Here is a 20,170-nt window from a genome sequence, read left to right as displayed (position 1 = left end):
GGAGAGGCAGAGCTGAGGTATGTGTAGGGGGAGGTAGAGTTGAGGTGTATGGGTGATAGGTGGGGGAGGCAGAGTTGAGTTATGTGTGGGGGGGGAGGTAGAGTTGAGGTGTATGGGTGATAGGTGGGGGAGGCAGAGTTGAGGTATGTGTGTGTGGGGGGGGTAGAGTTGAGGTGTGGGGGGGGGGTAGAGAATCAGAGTTGATTTATGTGTTGGGAAGGCAGAGTTTGAGTGTGGGGAGGTAGGGTTGAGGTTTTGTGTGTGGAGAGAGGCAAAATGATTTATGTGTGGTCAGAGACAGTTTAGGTGTGTGTGGGGGGAGGCAGGGGTTAAAAGTGTGTGAGTGAGGGGAGGTGGTCTTGAGGTGTATTGGGCGTGAAAAGGTGTTGAACTATGTGAGTGGGGGGACAGGTGTGGTACCACCAGCTAAAACTAGGGCTAACACGGCAGATGATCAGAGATGTCAATGGTACATGACATGTGAGGATGAGATGACAGATGACATCTGGTAATGGTATGACAACTCGCACCAAAGCGATGAACATGTAACCTGTCCAGGGGTTATCCATCAATGTCGGAGCGAGGAATGTTTGGGGGACGACAGGCTAGGGAGGAAGTCAGGGGGAGGAGGGGTGGAGGGTGTGTGTCAGAAGATGGATATGATGGACAGTGGAGGTAGTGGATTGACTGGATGATGGGATGGAGGTGGATGGATTGACAGTTAAGAAGGACAAACGGTGGAAGAAATAACAAAACGGTGGATGGACGGTGGAGTGGATGATGAGATACTTGAAATGGATGAAATAGTGGAGAGATAAACGTTAAAACAGAGTTGATGAGATGGAAGTTGGAGAGATGGATGATAGGGAAATGGGTGATATGGGAATAGCTGGTTGAGATATCGATGTTGGGGAAACAGAATTATTCTAGGGATAATGGAATGATAAGGATATATTATAGTATGGATTATAGAATGCATGGTTTTAATGGAAATACGATTTTAAATGGCTAATGACACTGGTTGCATCAATAGGAACAGTGATTACTTCAGTAAGGACACTGGATTACTTCAGTAAGGACACTGGATTACTCAGTAAGGACACTGGATTACTTCAGTAAGGACACTGGATTACTTCAGTAAGGACACTAGATTACTTCAGTAAGGACACTATTACTTCAGTAAGGACACTATTACTTCAGTACGGACACTGCATTACTTCAATAAGGACAGTGATTACTCCAATAAGGACACTGATTACTTCAGTAAGGACACTTCAGTAAAGACGCTGATTACTCCAGTAAGGACACAGATTACTTTCAGTAAGGACACTGCATTACTTCAGTAAGGACACTTCAGTAAAGACGCTGATTACTCTAGTAAGGACACTGTATTACTTCAGTAAACAGCGTGCACAAGCCAGCGCTGTAACCAATAAGGTCACGTCCTGGGGTCACCGACTGCCTTGAACCCAAGACCCGTACGGGTCATTGACTGACCCCAGCCAGAGTTCAGAATGTCAATGAGATGCCAGAAACCAGACCGGAAGTGACTGAAACGATCGACGACCCCCCCCCCCCCCCGAACCGATGTGGTTGTTTTATTCCGAAAGAGAGTCAATTTTTGTTCACACCCCAGTCACAGCTTTATGTTTGAGTTCAACGCTAGAGTCCACCAATCATATATCACGACCGCAATTTTTTTTCTTATTTCTTTATACGCAACCATACTCTGTATACATCACAAGCAAAAAAGGGGCAGGGAGGGGGGTGGGATATTTAATCACATTGGCCGACCGTGTCGTTACCATGACAACAAAATACTATGTCAACATGGGCGGGGGGGACAGCGGGGCACGACCGCGGGTTCTAATTCTTATCAAACGTGGCGAGTAACTCCAGCAGACAAGGACCGGTAATCCAGATGTTTTGATTGGTGTCACCACTAAGGTGTCACCACTAGGGTGTCAGCCCCGGGGTGCGCGACCCCCGGGGCTGTTTTTTCAACCAATCACCGCGACCACCATGGGTGTTTGTTTTTAAAGTTCGATCAATTTAAGAAACAAAACAAAAAAATCAAGATCTACAACAGCGTGAACCAAGGTAACCACACAGTGGGTTAGGGGGTGATGCGTGGATGGCTGTCCTGTGGAACTTAGATGTTTGGACAACTGACAAGTCAGGTGTTTGTGTCACACATTATTGTCAGTAGACTTACGGGTATACGTCAGGTGTCTGGTGCTAACATAGCTTAATATTTAGCAAGAGATTAAGCTTTAAATCTAGCGAGAGATTAAGAGTTTAAAGGCTAGCAAGAGCACTACTTCGAGTTTTGAATTTTCTGGGAATATTCGTCAAGAAGACAGCGTGATCTAGAAAATACTCAATGTCACAAAGGCTATTGGATCCTTTGGTTAGTCCAGATGTGGAAACAAAATTACATGAACAAATGTAACTGATGAGCTGTGTAAGCGGCTATAACTCACAGGGTAATTACCAATATTAACTGACCGGTTAAAAGTGACCAGCTACAACTACCCAGCTGTATGACCAGCTGTATGACCGGCTACAACTGCCCCGCTACAACTGCCCAGCTGTATGACCAGCTGAATAACCAGCTACAACCGCCCAGCTGTCTGACCAGCTACAACTGCCCAGCTGTATGACCAGCTACAACTGACCAGCTGTACGACCAGCTACAACCACCCAGCTGTATTAACTCCACATCCGTAACGGACGACAACCACGACAAGCGCCCATACAACATGACACGGACCAGCACGAATGATGTAATACTCTCCTCTTAACCCCATTGATCCCCAGCTTTTGAACCATCCACGGGGAGGGGAGTGGACCATCCACAGGGAAGGGGGGGGGGAGTGGACAATCCATCATAATCCGACAGGCCTGAAGGGGCTGACGGAGCGCTTGTGGCCTACATGTAACGTTGCAACGTTCAAATCGTCTGCTACAGTTTCGCCTGCTCTCATTTCGTTCGACAACCCCCCCCCCCCCCCGGGTAGGTGTTTTAAAAAAAAACCCCAGGAGACTTCAATTTTTCAAAAACTGTGAGACGGGCAGATGGCGTGACACCAGGAATACGTCGGTTCGGGCTAATTGACCGTGGAAAGTGATTCAATTCGTCACTTAGTCATACGTCACTTAGTCGTACCTCACTTAGTCGTACCTCAGTTGTACGTCGTACTTTGGTAGGTGATGTTGGCTGTTGAAAACACAGACCCAGATGTCAAAATTACCTCGCACTGACAGACGTCTTAAAGTATGGAGTAGGATTCGAGTCTTTTTTTCACACACGATTCATAAAGCAAACATAGACGTTTGTAAATCGTCCTGAATATTCGACACGTCTTATTCAATTCTTAACTTTTGTATCGCACCGTAAAAATAAACCCGGGCCTATGACCCTATATGTAAGGCTTTGATAAACTCGATACTGATATTGCCATATCGATATTGTTTACAAACATTTAAAAACAATATGTTAACCCTTCCTTGATTAACAGAACTAAAAAGACCCCTTCCACAAACCCCACATTGAGAAACAAAATACAGGATAGTAACCACAGGCCACATCACTGTAATAACGCATAACACATCTTGTACCGTAATACTGTGTACATTAATAGATGCTATTGTAAGGGAAGGGTACCATAATTTTGTGTACATTTCTGTGTACATTGTGTACAAAGGGTAGGAATCATAACTCGTCCCGGATAGTCCGCGATAAAGGTGTTTTTGTAATATGTACAGCAATATCTTTCATCCGACTGATTTTTAGCATGGGCAGGCCTATAAGAATATTTAAGCCTATGAGATTATTTATCTCAAGAAGAAAATCGTTAACAAAATAGATTTTTGGATGCTAAACAAGAAAAGAAAAATCTCTTCAGTGAATTGGCATTTAGAAAAGGCAATAAATAAAATAAATAAATAAAACAGAGAAGGGGATATTAAAAGAAAAGAAAGAAAAATATATGTCAAAATTTTGTTTCAAGTGCTCAAAGCTTACATTATTTTATGAGAACGTGAAAAAAAACGTGTAATTTAGAGAAAAAATTTGTAACGGAACAGGGAGATTACAGGAGCGACACGGTGAACTCTGGGGGGGGGGGGGGGGGGGGGGGGGGGTGAAGCTTTGAAGTTACGGCAGGAAATATAAAATAATAGCAGCACCCCCCCCCCCTCCCCCACACACACGTCAGGAGAGCTGACGGGAAAAATAAAATAAAAATCTAAGAGCATTCTTGATGTGATATTGATTTTCACACTTTTTTAAATAGGCTGGGAATTTAAAGCTTAAACTATAATTCTATAATTAAAATAAAAACTGAAGTGGCTGATTTCATACACGCACATGACCAAAAAAAAAAAAGATTTTTGTGTTTCTTTTTTGTAAAAATGTAAAATATATGGTTCTAATGGCATCAGCTTGGCCAGTGGTCTAGAGCAGCTCTCTCTGTGTTTCATATTTTTATTACAGTGTTATGAAACATTCGAAATTATGGGAAAAAAAATGTAGTTACAAATATAAAATGTGCAAATGCAGAGAAATTGAAACCTTTAAACAAATAGTTTTGTTCACACCAAACATATTTATGACAAAATTTAAATTGGCTATTGAATCGGGATTTCTAATTATATTTTTTGTGTGCATGCTCTAGTTTTTTTAAGCTTCAATTTTAATACATTTTAAAGTTTAAGAGTAGAAGAAAAAAGAGAAAGAAATCAGTTTTTCGAGTAACCCACTTTTTGAGCTTCAATTTTAATACATTTAATTTAAGAGTACAAGAAAAAAAGAGAAAAAAAAAGTCAGTTTTTCGAGTGCTACACTTTTTATGCTGTAATTTTAAAACATTTCCGTTTACGCTGACGGTGAAGATTTAAAAATTTTTAAAAAAAAATTCGATTCTTCTTCCACGGAACTATTAAACATTTACTTTCCCTAACGTGAGTTCAGTACCCACCAGAGCTGGGTGGACTCAGGGACGTTGAACTTACTTGAGTCCGGGTTCAAACTCGAGACTTTCGGATTAGCAGTTTAGCGCTCTACCGCTAGACCAAGCCGCCCCATAAAAGAAAGTAATTTGTGGCTGGGCATACTTCAGACCACTCTATCCCTTCACATACCAAGGTCACAGAAACAGATGAACTCTACTTCACTTACCCGATAGACAGCCAAGTTCGAAAAGGGGAACTTCGCTATTAAAAACAACTCCCTAGTGACAAGATGGATGCCACACAATCTACAACACAATAACACGCTAGTCCGTTTACAACACGAAAGCTATACATCATATTTTTGGTTCTCTGGATTAGATTAATTCATTTAGCGAGCACATGCGACACGTGGGCGCACAAACACGCAATCAAACTAATTAGGGTGTTGTGGAACGATACGAAAAAAAAATTGTTTTTAAAATGTAATTTAGATCCGAGCTGTTTTTCCCCCACTTGAGCGCCCCCACCGCGCCACTTGTGCGAGAAATAACAACGGCGATAAAAATAGATTTTAAAAAAACATCTGTAATTCGGTTTGTAAACTCAATCGGAATAGAAGTTGTAATAGGTGTAGGTTAGGTGAGTGGTCTGGGGATACCACGCGTGGGATCAGGGGACCACTCAAAAAGGGGTCGACCTGTATACGGTTGGATGTTCCTTACACCCCCCCCCCCCCCACACACACACCCACAGTCGCGGTACCAATACTAAACAGTAAAGGGGAACTATTCACAAAGCATACTGGGAACATTTATACAGACCATGAGGCTTACAAAAACATTGGTTTTAAAATTATGCCGCTTAGAGGAAGTATATAGTATAATTATCGCTTTACAGAAGCAGTTCGCGCAAATCATTTAGAGTGAATAAACATCTTTAAGATTTCAAAGTGTACGTGCAAAGCTTATGGTATTTGAAGTGTACTGAAACAGTTAATAAAATATTTTAGTTTAAAAAAAAAAACACCTGTTCCAATGGAATTTAGTAAAATCCCCGCGTATGAGGTGACTGGAGAAGTGGAGGGGGGGGGGGGGAGAAAGAGAATATGAAAAATGTGAGATGACGTCACCAACAGTTCTATTCATCGGCAAGTGTGATAACGTTTTCCCCAATAATCTCTAAGCAAACAGCATTCTGGCGTTGTCAAGTAAACTCTCAACACCTGAGCTCAATGTCTTCAAACAGCGGTCTATATTCAAACATGGGTCTATATTCAAACATGGGTCTATATTCAAACATGGGTCTATATTCAAACATGGGTCTAGATTCAAACATGGGTCAATATTCAAACATGGGTCTATATTCAAACACGGGTCTAGATTCAAACATGGGTCTATATTCAAACATAGGTCTATATTCAAACATGGGTCTATATTCAAACATGGGTCTATATTCAAACATGGGTCTATATTTAAACCTGGTTCTATATTCAAACATGGGTCTATATTCAAACAGTGGTCTATATTCAAACATGGGTCTATATTCAAACAGCGGTCTATATTCAAACAGCGGTCTATATTCAAACATGGGTCTATATTCAAACAGCGGTCTATATTCAAACAGCGGTCTATATTCAAACATGGGTCTAAATTAAAAAAATGGGTCTATATTAAAAGAGTGGTCTATATTCAAAGAGTGGTCTATATTCAAAGAGTGGTCTATATTCAAACATGGGTCCATATTCAAACATGGGTCTATATTCAAACATGGGTCTATATTCAAACATGGGTCTATATATTTAAACATGGGTCTATATTCAAACATGGGTCTATATTCAAACATCAAACATCGGTCTATGTTCGGTGTGTCTGTCTTTTTTCTGGAGGCGGGGGAGGGGGGTGTCTTTTTGTGGTGACGTGAGAGAGGAATAGAGGGGTGGGATAAAGCTTACTGGCCATGTCCTGATAAACCAAACAGTTATGTACATGGTAGGCAGATAGTGGGTAACATAATGCCGCATGTCTATAACATAATGCCGCAAGTCTATAACATAATGCCGCAAGTCTATAACATAATGCCGCAAGTCTATAACATAATGCCGCAAGTCTATAACATAATGCCGCAAGTCTATAACATAATGCCGCAAGTCTATAACATAATGCCGCAAGTCTATAACATAATGCCGCAAGTCTATAACATAATGCCGCAAGTCTATAACATAATGCCGCAAGTCTATAACATAATGCCGCAAGTCTATAACATAATGCCGCAAGTCTATAAAGATTACCCAGACGTGACCTTAGGTTATGGTTATGTGGTGAAGCGAACCCAGAACCTAACTTTATGGTTATGTGGATTTTCTAGATACGAATGTGTGTCGAATATTCCTAGGATAGTGTAGAGAGATTAGTCACAGATGACATGCTCGTATAACTGAGCCAATCCTTACCTTAATCCAAAGGGTTATAGTAGCAAGGAATGTGTGCAAGGAATCGTATCCTGGCTGACTCTAACCATAACAGCAATACAGTAAACAGAAACACCTTAGCTGACTGTACTAGTTTTGTTATTAATTGTGATTATTCGAGGGGGGAAAGGGCGATTTCTTTATGTTTATAAACATACTTTTATAAAATACTGAAACTACTTTTCATTGAAGAAACTATAAAAATAATGAAAACAGTACAATTTATTTTCCATGCGAACTTCCTTTTGTCGATTTTTTGTTAACACCAGTAACGTAAATAATGAGGTTTTATTTTTAATGTTACGTACTAGGATTGTTATGTTATTGTATTTTTAAGTCAAACTAAATAGTTTCATAGTTTAAGAAAAAAAAGGTTGAAAACACAACACTCATTACAGTATTTAAATAAAGGAATTATAAATTTAAAAAAAACGTCCCATAGGGCCTTTGATTTTAAACATAAAGTATTTCAAACTTTGAAACATAAAACTGTAAGTAATATACTGAATGACACAACATACAGCACAAAATGTATCACACAAGACGTAGTACAAACTACAACACACAACACATACAACTGTATCACACACCATACAATACTGTGCAAACCGTATTACACAACGCACAATACTGTATTTAACAATACAGTTTTATACTAACAACTAAATAACGGCAGTGTATTGAACTCCACAGTACTGTATTTAACAGTATTGTACTAAACAACACATCACTACATAAAAACGGCAGTGTATTGAACACCACTGTACTGTATTTAACAGTATTGTACTAAACAACACAGTACTACATAAAAAAAAAACGACAGTGTATTGAACAGCACAATACTGTAGATCTAAAAGACAATACAGTTTTGTAATAACAACAAAAAAAACGGCAGTGTATTGAAAAGCTCAGTACTGTATACTTTAGACAACGCGATGCTGTATTAAAAAACAATGGAGAACTGTATGAAAGAACACAGTATGTTATACTGTATAGACCTAGACCTAGATCTAGACAAAACATTCTGTTGAGCGCAGGGACACACCTTTGCGTCGTGTTCGGGTTGGGCGAGTCGTAAGACTGCACAGTAGGGCCTATGCTACTGTATTTAACAGTGTTGTATTATGTATTTAACACAGTAATGTATTATGTATTTAACACAGTGCCGTGTTATGTATTTAACACAGTACTGTATTATATTTTTAACACAGTACTGTATTATGTATTAAACACAGTAATGTATTATGTATTTAACACAGTACTGTATTATGTATTAAACACAGTAATGTATTATGTATTAAACACAGTAATGTATTATGTATTAAACACAGTAATGTATTATGTATTTAACACAGTACTGTATTATGTATTAAACACAGTACTGTATTATGTATTAAACACAGTACTGTGTTATGTATTTAACACAGTACTGTATTATTTCAAAAACACAGAACTGTATTATTTTGATAACAGTACTGTGTTATGCAGACAATATAGTACTATGTTATTTAGATATTTATGGTGTTATAATATTTAGGTAACACAGTACATTGTTATAGTGATATTTAGATAACAGAGTAGCCTGCTGTATTATGTAGATCCCACAGCACATTAAGATTTAAGATATTTAGATAACACAGTATTCATCAGTGCTGTATTATTTAGATAAAGTAATGTATTTAAAAACAACAACACAGTTCTGACTTGACCTATTGAGACTATAGATCTAGACTAAACTTAGTTTTAGTATAAAGTTTTAATTACGATATAATGTAAAAATAATTATTATTAGGCTATACGACCATCATGCATAATCAAGTGATCAGATACTTGTCTAGAATCTAATCTAGATGTAGAATATATCATACAATCACCATCACTAACAAATAAAATTAGTGATTAGATTCTTAAAAATGCGAATTTGAGATTTAGATTTTAGATTTAGATCTAGATCTAGATCTAGATGTGTTTATTAATATTTTTAAAAAAATCTAGATTAGGCCCTACGCTTAATCATATTATAATTTAATTGGGCCTAGGCCTATATCATAAATTATAATCAATTAATCTAGAATAGATTTAGATCAAGATCTAATCATTTTGAGTATGAGCACACAACATTCATCACGCGCAGTATCGGACAAAACCTAGATTCTAGATCTGAATACAATAACATGATTAACAATGTCTAGAAATTAATTAATTATCAACTTTCGTAACATACATTTTGTTCAGCTCGGGGAACAGGCTCAGATAGACCTAGAAATCTAGATCTAGAATCCAGTTATTTTCATTTGGTCACTTGTGATGACGTAATGTTTATGTTGTTTTTGAGTTGTCTAGCTATGAAAAACAACTTACACTTCATGACATCTAGAGTTCTAGATCTAGATCTAGTTTCTAGATCTAGATATCTAGATCTTAATTCAAGAATCGAATCTAAGATCTAGATTTCAAGTTCTAGATTTTAATTCCAACACTAGCTCTAGAATTCTAGATCTAGAAATCTAGAATCTAGACTAGATACCTAGATCTAACTAGTCACATGTTTATGTTTACAATGATAAATTATTTATGCAAACAAAATCTCTTTACCTTACCTGGACGGACAGCTGCCTGGTCTGAACGTCATTAATTAAATTTTTGTCAGTTTTAAATCCAGGTAAACATCTGAAACGTTGGATCCCCATCCGAGGGGGTCATGTCGTGTCGCGCGAGATTAACCCATCCCTCGCGTTTGATGTACACACAGCGCTCGCTCGGAACACACCTCGGCTAGCGGGCCGATCAGTACACACCAGTAATCCAATCACTCGTAAGCACCTACACATTTCGTCACAAAAAATATATGATTGATTTCCATCCCTCAGGTAAAGAAAGAAAAAAAAATCAACGATCGTCTGTATGAGCTTGTATCGTCTGCTGTGGACGAGGGCTGAAAGGGGGACTGACACAACAGGAGAGTTTCACACCCGGTAGCAGACGAGAGGACCCGCTCGAGACTCGGGCTGTGTAGCCGAAACAGCGGCAAAAAAAAAAAAAACACAGCCGGTCTGTTTTGACGCGAGGCGGGGCGGGAGAGGGGTGGGGTGGGGTTATAAAGGAAGTGGGGGGAGAGGGGGAGAAGGTTGCATGGTAAAAAAAAAATAGGGGTGTATTAGGAATTAATACACCGTTGGTAAGCCCTGAGCTATGCTTAAAGGTCAGACACGTATCCGTAGTTTTATTCAAAAGTTGGGTAGGGATGGGGGAGGGGGTCATGTGATAGGTCAGTGTAGATGAATGTAGTTAGACATTTCATCCGGACATACTTTTGGCAGTACTCATCTCTTGTAGTATAGCAAAGATGACTGTTAATTTTTTTTAAGTGAGTCGAACCTTGTCCGTGGGGCTAGTGAAGTAGAGTCCATCTGTTTCTGTGACCTCTGCATATGAAGGGATAGATTGGTCAGCTCTATGCCCAACTGCCTTTACTTAACATAACGTGAGTTAGGTACCCATCAGAGCTGGGGGGGGGGGGGGGGATTTGAACTCCAGACTTTCGGATTGAAGTCTAACGCTCTACCGCAAAGCCACCCCGTCCCACAAGTCGAGCCTTACCGTCAAACGAATCCTAGTCCCAAACCTAATCTAAGGCTAACTAACCTAAATGGAACTTTTGACCCACACACCCTATCCCAATATTTTTTCTTAACATCTTCAAAGACGATCACCTTTTACATTGTATAATTATTCTACCGCCTCACCCCTTCTACTATGAAAAACATTGTCTGGAAGAAACAATGAGTAGATTTCATGACTGTGATACAATCTATGGTGTATCTTTATTGGAAACAGCACTAAAGCCCACAAGTAGATCCAGGTATGCGCTGTCACTTTGATATCTCTAGCGCCATCAAAAGTGTTTCTTTCATACATTATTCTCAGTAGTGGGGGGGGGGGGCACCTGAAACTTTCGGGGAAGCGGGGGCAGACACTGGTAAAAGTATATATTTCCTTCTATATAAATTCTGACTCCCCTACTACTGACCCTCCTACCACTGACGCCCCTACCACTGACGCCCCTACTACTGACTACATCTTTACATGAGTCACATACACGCCCTTACCTGTAAAACCCATTGAGCATATCCTATGTATACCGCTGTTTTCACCTTTCTAGAAGATTTCCAACGCCCTCCACCCCACCCTAGCACGCAATAACTTTTAGGAGACATCAATAAACTTTAAAACGTTCTATAGACACCAAGTACTCAACACCCTAGCACTCAATAACTTTTAGGAGACATCAATAAACTTTAAAACGAACTATAGACACCAAGTACTCACCACCCTAGCAGTCAATAACTTTTAGGAGACATCAATAAACTTTAAAACGAACTATAGACACCAAGTTCTCAACACCTGTTGCCCTTTTACAGAAAAGAACCAATAAAATTCCCCCTGAATCTTTTTTAATTAAAAAAAAAACAACACACGTTGCATTACATTTTTTAAACATTTTATACAATGTGTGTGCGTGAATGTATGAATGTGTGTCTATGTATGTGTGTATGTATGTATGTGTGTATGTGTATGTATGTGTGTGTGTGTGTGTGTAGTGTGTTTGTGTCGAGTTAATCTAGCCGTTTCATTGCGAGTTTAATCAGAGGGAATCCATTATTGGGATTTTTTTTTGGAATCCAGAAATAATCCACGGCATAAACTGGTTAACCTAGCAACTCAGTCACTTGATAATACACATACGCACGCACATACACGCACGCACATACACGCACGCACACACACGCACGTACATACACGCACGCACCTACACGCACGCACACACACGCACGCACATACACGCACGCACCTACACGCACGCACATACGCACGCATGCACACATACACGCACAAGCACACAAGCACACATGCACACACGAACACCCACGTACACACACATAAACACATGCACGCACATGCACACACACGCACATACACACACGCATATACACACATGCACACACACACCAACTCCGGCCACTTCCAGATCAACAACCTGACACCCGGCCCTAATGGAATCACGGCATCCGGCCAAGCGGAACGACCGTATGGTTGGACGCTATCCACGAATCCCATGTTACCGCGGGGGGATATTAAAAGTATCGGGCCATTTGAAACGGATACGGGGGGCGATAAAGACGGGCCTGTCTCCCCCCGCGGTCCCGGGCTCGGTCTCGAGCCGGTCCGTGACAATGGTTGCGCCGCGGTGGTGCTACACGCTACTCTTGCGCTGGTCCGGCAGTGCTACACGGCTACTCTTACGCTGGTCCGGCAGTGCTACACGGCTACCCTTACGCCGTCGTGGTTTAAAAGAAAAATTTTCTTGGCCCTTTTTATGGGGAATTGAGAGACTTCGCCATGTTTTATTTTGTGTGTGTATGTGAGAGTGTGAGCGCGGGGGGGGGGGGGGGGGCAATTCTTAACCAGCGTCCCTTCACCTCATCAACAACAGAAAAATGTACTCCTTTTGGGTGCTTTTGTTTGTGAGGAAGGGTCAAGGGTCAAGAGGTTCAGGTTAGTGGGGAACAAATGCTGGTCGTAAATTGTGGTTGGGATAGTATAAAGGGGAGGTGGTTGGGTCCGGGGGGGGGACGTTAATACAAGATAAGCCTGGCTGGGTTCGTGACGTAATCTCTGTTCGAATGACCAGGAGCGGGGAGGGGGTAGGACAAAGCGAGCGGGGCCGTATCGGACCAGGTATCGCCTTTAATCCACGGGATTAAGGTGTCCGCTGTTCTTTTGGATGAAAGCCGCGTGGAGAGGGGGGGGGGAATGGTTGTTGAGAAAGGTGGGGAGTGGTTGATGGGGGAGGGGGATGGGGGTGGGGGATGTGCAGGTCAAGTGAAAGATGGAATTTTTTTTGTTTCAGTGTTTGGGAGACACTGGCTGAGTGTGTGAGAGAGACTATGGGAAGGGGGGGGGGGGGAAGAGAAGTGTGTGTAGGAGACACTACATTGTGTGTGTGTGGGGGGGGTAGAAACTAGAAGTGTGTGTTGGAGACACTAGCTGTGTGTGTAGGGGGTAGAATCTAGAAGTGTATGTGAGGGGGGGGGGTGGAGAAACTAGAAGTGTGTGTAAGAGACAATAGCTTGTGTGTGTGTAGGAGGGGGATGAGAGACTGGGAGTGTGTGTAGTTGACACTGATTGAGTGTGGGAAATATGAATGTATATATTTGGGTGTGGGTCTGCAAATATGTGTGTATGCAAGCATGTGCTTGTATGTATACATTGATGTGTGTTGGCCTGTATGTTGTTATGTATGGCCTAACAGCTGCCTACACCAGCACATATGATAATGTATGTACGGGCACACTGGACCCAATGTACGGCCGTCACGGGCCTGTAGTGGGGATAAGCTGGTCACGTGACAAAATTTATCTGGCCATTAGTGGCCATAGGGCTAGACAAACACGAAGCTAACAGGATATGGATGACAGATTGAATGTACATGACATTTGGTTAGTGTGACACGTGGTTAACTGGTCACACGGTTAACTGGACACATGGTTAACTGGACACATGGTTAACTGGACACATGGTTAACTGGTCACATGGTTAACTGGACACACGGTTAACTGGACACTTGGTTAACTGGACACACGGTTAACTGGTCACATGGTTAACTGGACACATGGTTAACTGGACACACGGTTAACTGGTCACATGGTTAACTGGACACATGGTTAACTGGACACAGGGTTAACTGGACACATGGTTAACTGGACAATTGGTTAACTGGACACTTGGTTAACTGGACACATGGTTAACTGGACATATGGTTAACTGGACACATGGTTAACTGGACACATGGTTAACTGGACATATGGTTAACTGGACACTTGGTTAACTGGACACGTAGTTAACTGGACACATGTTTAACTAAACGCACTGTTAACTAAACACACTGTTAACTAAACGCATTGTTAACTAAACGTACTGTTAACTAAACGCACATGGTTAACCGGATACGCGGTTACCCGGACACTGAACACAGTTAACTGGACACACGGCAATGGGTACAAACGGTTACCTGTCAACATGACACTCAAGTTGAAAATCTCTTGTGTTAAATGGCCACTAGAACACCCATGTTGTTTTACTTAAGCTTTAAAATTGTTCGTACATGAAAACTTTGATTTATCTCAACTCTGGCACTTATTTCTCCGTTGTTCATGGAGTACCAACAGACAGTCTAGCACAATTTTATTCTCTGTACAACATTGTTGTATTAAAATAGCGAAGACACCCAAGATAAATAATTTTCCCGTAAAGTTAGCTAATACTTATAACGTGTTCTTTGATGGACAAAGGCTAAGGGAGCGATTTCAGGTATAAAAAAATAATAATCACAGGAAAAGAGTCACAAGAAAAAAAAAGTCACAGAAAAAAAGTCACAGAAAAAAAGTCACAGAAATAAGTAACAGGAAATAAAGTCACAAAAGTGTATTAGCAATGAGTTTGTAAAAATGCTTTTATAATTCAGAAATCCCAATTCAACATACCATTAAATCAATGCAATGTAAACAGTTAGATATATTTGCATATCCAAAAATAGAAAAGCAGGCTGAAATCGGAATCAACGATGGCGCATAACAAGTTGACACGTAATACTTAATTGTGTCGGAGGAAGTATCGTCTAACATTACACTAAAGAACGAAGAAGAAGAAAAGTTAGCTAAGAAATCAAATGACTAAACTTATCTTACACAGTCATATTCTAGTCAGTCTGGACTGGTCTCGAACTTACGACACTAACAACTTACCATGTGCACTGTTTAAATTCCAGAATTCTGTATGCTACAGCTAAATGGTTACCCATACTCCACTTCACCTACACTATCTGGGCAACAATGACCTGAGGAGTTGAAACAAAAATGAGATCAACTTTTTGGCAAGAACGAGGCATTCGGCACGTAGGCCAAGGATAATTTATGCATGGCTCCGCTCTATTTGGTATCTAGTCGTTATTACGCAAATAAAAACTATTAAACTATTATAACTTGATGCTTGGTCGACTTTACACTCTACATTAACGGAATGCAGAAAAATATATCGAGGAATAAAAATTGTGGGGATTTAATCTAGTCTTTCAATTTACCCAACTCACAAAACGGTACCATGGGGGGAGGTCGAAATAAAATATAAAAAATAAAAAAATAAAAACTCATAAATTTTATGACCCTTTTGGGACAACCATAGAAATTCTACAGACACGGTTTAAAAAAAAATATTTCAAAACAATTTCAGAGCGCCTTCGTGTCGTCACATTCTTGGTGTGGTAATTCAATTCCGTGGCAGAGCTCTTTATTTGAATGGTAGATGGACAGATAAGCGGCAACACTATCCACCGGGCGGACCCGACACCTAGGGGTATCGATACCCGCGGTATCACCACGCTCTTGTGAACATGATTACGGCGTTTATATTTTCGTTCTTCTGGCGAATTAGCGGGGAAATAATAAACAGTGGAGAGAATGGTGGTGGTGGCGCGAATTGAAAGGTTTAAAACTTTAATTACGGTGGTTGAATAGTCTGTTAAATATGACTTGATGTCTTTGTTTAAAAAAAAATTCATTGATATTTTTAAAAAAAAAGATAAATAGAAAAAAAAAATAACAACAACCCAACTACAGCATAATTTGAAATGATTTGAATCAGTTGTTTGAATAAAATAATGTCTAGAACGTAGTTAAATATGGCGCCATCTATACAGTCTGATGAAAACCAAATTGCTACCAATTTAAAATTTTAAAAATCTTTCCCCATTAACGAACAGTAGGCTTCTTTCAGCGCTAAACAGAAATAAACATTTCCTTCAAAAACCGAATTAACAATTCTTTTCATGATATACAATCGTCAGTTGTTGGAGGCGCTCCGAGTTTTTGTCGGTAAACGTATTAGGTTCCTGCGTTCTACGTCATCATGACTTATCTACGGCGTGAACTTAATTACCGGTTTAAATACGTCTGGGTATTCGCTGTTTAAACCCGCATATATTAGCAATAAAACGTCTTGCACGCGGGGTATGGAGCGCAGATAGTTGAACACACAAGGTTGAACACAGCTGAACATGTAAAGATAAACACAGGCATTTGAACACCGACATTCAGAGGCGTAGCAACCCGCCCGGGGACAAACTTTCGATTTGCACCCCCACCCTCAAACTTTCGATGTGCACGCCCCCTCAAACTTTCGATATGCACCCCCCCCCCCCTCCTTAAACGTTCAATTTGTTTTCCAAGGACATATGTCCCCCCCCCCCCCCTCCCCGCCCCCTCCCCCCTCGCTACGTCTCTACCGACATTTGAACACATACATTTGAACACCGACATTTGAACACACACGTTTGCAAACAGCTGAACACTTACAGCTAAATACAGATATTTGAACACAGACATTGGAACACATAAGTTTGAACACATCTTAAACATTTTGAACTATACACAGACATTAACACTACACTTGAACGCCGGTAACGTCAAAGTATGAAACAAAATATTTTCAAACTAGTAGGACTGGAAACAGCTGAACTGTTATATCACATTGTGTGTTTTATATCATGTTCATCTATTGTGTTTTATATCACGTTCATCTATTTATATCACACTCATTTATTGTGTGTTTTATATCACATTCATCTATTGTGTGTTTTATATCACATTCATCTATCACATGCATCTATTGTAAGTTTTATATCCGCTTCTTTTACTGTGTGCTGTATCTCACATTCTTCGGTTGTCTTTTTATATCACCTTAATCATTATCTTCTGTGTGATCGAAAGCGTGGGTGTGTGGGGTGTATAAAAGGGAGTGGGGGAGGGTAAGAGAGGGAGGATACAGACCTCGCCTACCCCCTCAGATGGCCTATGTGTTCAATTCACCATGAGGTGACAAAACACCTTCAAAAGCAGATCACCAACACTTCACACCTCAACACACACACGCTAAGTGAGGCAGCTCAATCTGGCATTGTTGAAGAAAATTCTAGAATTCCATGCTCTGGTGGGATATGGGAAGGGGGGGGGGGGGGGAGACGTTAAGTATACGTCATACAGACAGAGATTGACTATCTGTTTCCAAGGGGCCCGGGAAATTTTTAAAGGGGCAACAAATCCTAGATTAAAATTTTCAATGTGCATTTTTTTTTCTACATCAAAACCAGAATTTTACGCCTTGGTATGAAGGAACGGCATAGTTGTAAAATAGCAACAATTCTTTTAAAAAATTAAAACAGAGTTATAGGACTATTACAGCACTGTCCCTGGGGTTCCACGAAGATATTTTCCAGGGGGGGGGGGGGGGGCACGGAGATATTTTCCTGAGGGCCCACGGAGATATTTTCCTGAGGCCCACGGAGATATTTTCCTGATGGCCCACGGAGATATTTTTCTGGGGGCCCACGGAGATATTTTCCTGATGGCCCACGGAGATATTTTCCTGAGGGCCCACGGAGATATTTTCCTGAGGCCCACGGAGATATTTTCCTGATGGCCCACGGAGATATTTTTCTGGGGGCCCACGGAGATATTTTCCTGAGGCCCACGGAGATATTTTCCTGAGGGCCCACGGAGATATTTTTCTGGGGGCCCACGGAGATATTTTCCTGATGGCCCACGGAGATATTTTTCTGGGGGCCCAACGGGATTTTTCCCGGTAGACCGGCCGGCCAGTCCACCCCTGATGTCAGATTTCCGGCTTTTTTTGTTGGTCAGTTTTGTCCGGCTTTAATGGAACACAGGCTAATGTTGCCCACCACATTGAATGTATAGAACTCTACTTCATCTACTATAACGATTTTTCTGATTGTTGGCACTATAATTTTTAAATGTTAAAATTTTTCAGCCAATGAAAATTATAGAGGCGATGTTGGCATCCAATAGCGTGTATAAAATGTAACATGCATCGGGCTACCTCCAGTCACTCTACCACCAGAGGCTTGATATACTCTAACATGTAGCCTATTAAAGTAACGTTTATCCATCAGGCTACCTGACACCAGCCTGTGTAGCACCGACAGAAGGACATGATGTGTATCTCACAGCTTGACCGAATCAACAGAATCTTTAGGTAAGAATTCTTTTTTATATTTTATTTTAGTTGTTGGATTAGGGTGTGAACTGTAAATGTAAATTGTCTTTAAACTACAGTCACGCTGCTTATCTAATCACACATAAGGTAAACACACTATGCAGAACGCGTATTGCAGGCACACACAGACATAAAACATATTGTCACACATAATGCATACAGACACAAAACAGACCCTCATTAAGTTGACAACCGAAACACTGAACACACACATTTAGACATATAATATAGACACGTACACACTTACAAATAATAAAGACACGCTTACAGTGGCGGAACTAGAAAAAAGGGGCCACCCCGCAAAAATTTTTTTTAGGCCCCCCATCCATATAAATATATAGGCCTATATATGTATATATATATATATATATATATATATATATATATATATATATATATATATATATATATATATATATATATATTTATATATATATATATATATATATATATATATATATATATATATATATATATATATATATATACTCAAACACAAAATACGAACATAGGATACTTATTGCTGGCCTGTTCGTGTTTTGAGAAATACGTGGGTTTTTGTTAATTAAAGCAAATTACAACATCATGTCATTCATGTCATGTGTGTAAGTGCATTAGTCTGTTTTGTGAAAAGCAGTTATTTATTAATTTATTATGTCTGTCGTAAGCCCTTTATCAATATATCGGTCAAAAGAATATAAAACATGAAAGCTTTCTGTAAATAATGGTGTCTCGTGTCATGTTTATTTTTATGTTTTTTTGTATTTGTTTTATTAATTTTAAATACATTTTCTTTTTATACAGTGTCATTCTTTAGTAAGTAATTTATAAACAAATAATAACAAAGAGAAGTAATTGCTTTTTAATTTGTTTAGTACAAATCTATTAAAAAGAGGCTTATGAGTATCACTATTTGACTATTTAAAAAAGGGAAATAAGTCATGGAAGTTGTTTAAACGTTTGCTTATCTTTGAGAAGTTTGATTGTAGGAGAAAGAGGACTCGGCTTTCACAGTGGTTTAAAAACGAAGGAAAAATGAACGTGGGGTGGTGTATATAGAATAAAGATAATCCAACCGCAGCTACGGTAATCTTGTTTACAAAACAAACATTAAGTCAAAAATGCAAGAATTTTTTTTTAACTATAACAATTTTTTTTTTTATGGTCAGCCGTGGGCCCCTAAATGGCGTGGGCCCCCCCCCGCATTGCGGGGTCTGGCGGCACTGTAGTTCCGCCCCTGCACGCTTACATTGGAATATCGGCATAACACACTCATACAAAGTAGACACAAATAATAAAAACACAACGTAAACACATAAAATTTACATACATAATAGACGCACGGAAAGTTGACACAAAAGGTAGACAAGCATAACAAGACACGCTAACGTAGACACAAAAGTTGGACAAACATAACAGACACGCTAACTTAGACACAAAAGGAAGTCAAACATAACAGACACGCTAACTTAGACACAAAAGGTAGACAAACATAACAGGCACGCAAAACGTAGACACAAAAGGTAGACAAACATAACAGACACGCTAACTTAGACACAAAAGGTAGACAAACATAACAGGCACGCAAAACGTAGACACAAAAGGTAGACAAACATA

At 40.0% G+C, this 20,170-nt stretch overlaps 1 protein-coding gene across 3 annotated transcripts in view; it reads right to left on the bottom strand.

Moving 5' to 3' along the window:
• LOC131943221 (four-jointed box protein 1) overlaps positions 1-20,170 on the bottom strand; it is a 64,824-nt gene that overhangs the window by 8,239 nt on the left and 36,415 nt on the right. Inside the window, exon 1 of one of the 3 annotated variants that reach the window (XM_059303230.1) lies at positions 10,019-10,404. The exons of 1 other annotated variant lie outside the window; for it this stretch is intronic. The gene's annotated coding sequence lies outside the window, so the exon portion shown is untranslated. Of the gene's footprint in view, positions 1-10,018; positions 10,405-20,170 lie in introns of those variants that run through there. One more of the 3 variants, XM_059303229.1, reaches the window with a different exon arrangement.

The sequence above is a fragment of the Physella acuta genome, unplaced genomic scaffold (genome assembly GCF_028476545.2).
Source record: "Physella acuta isolate Inbredline_101_S28 unplaced genomic scaffold, ASM2847654v3 ptg000447l, whole genome shotgun sequence".
NCBI lineage: Eukaryota > Metazoa > Mollusca > Gastropoda > Physidae > Physella > Physella acuta.
This window is presented reverse-complemented; position numbering and strand designations above follow the sequence as displayed.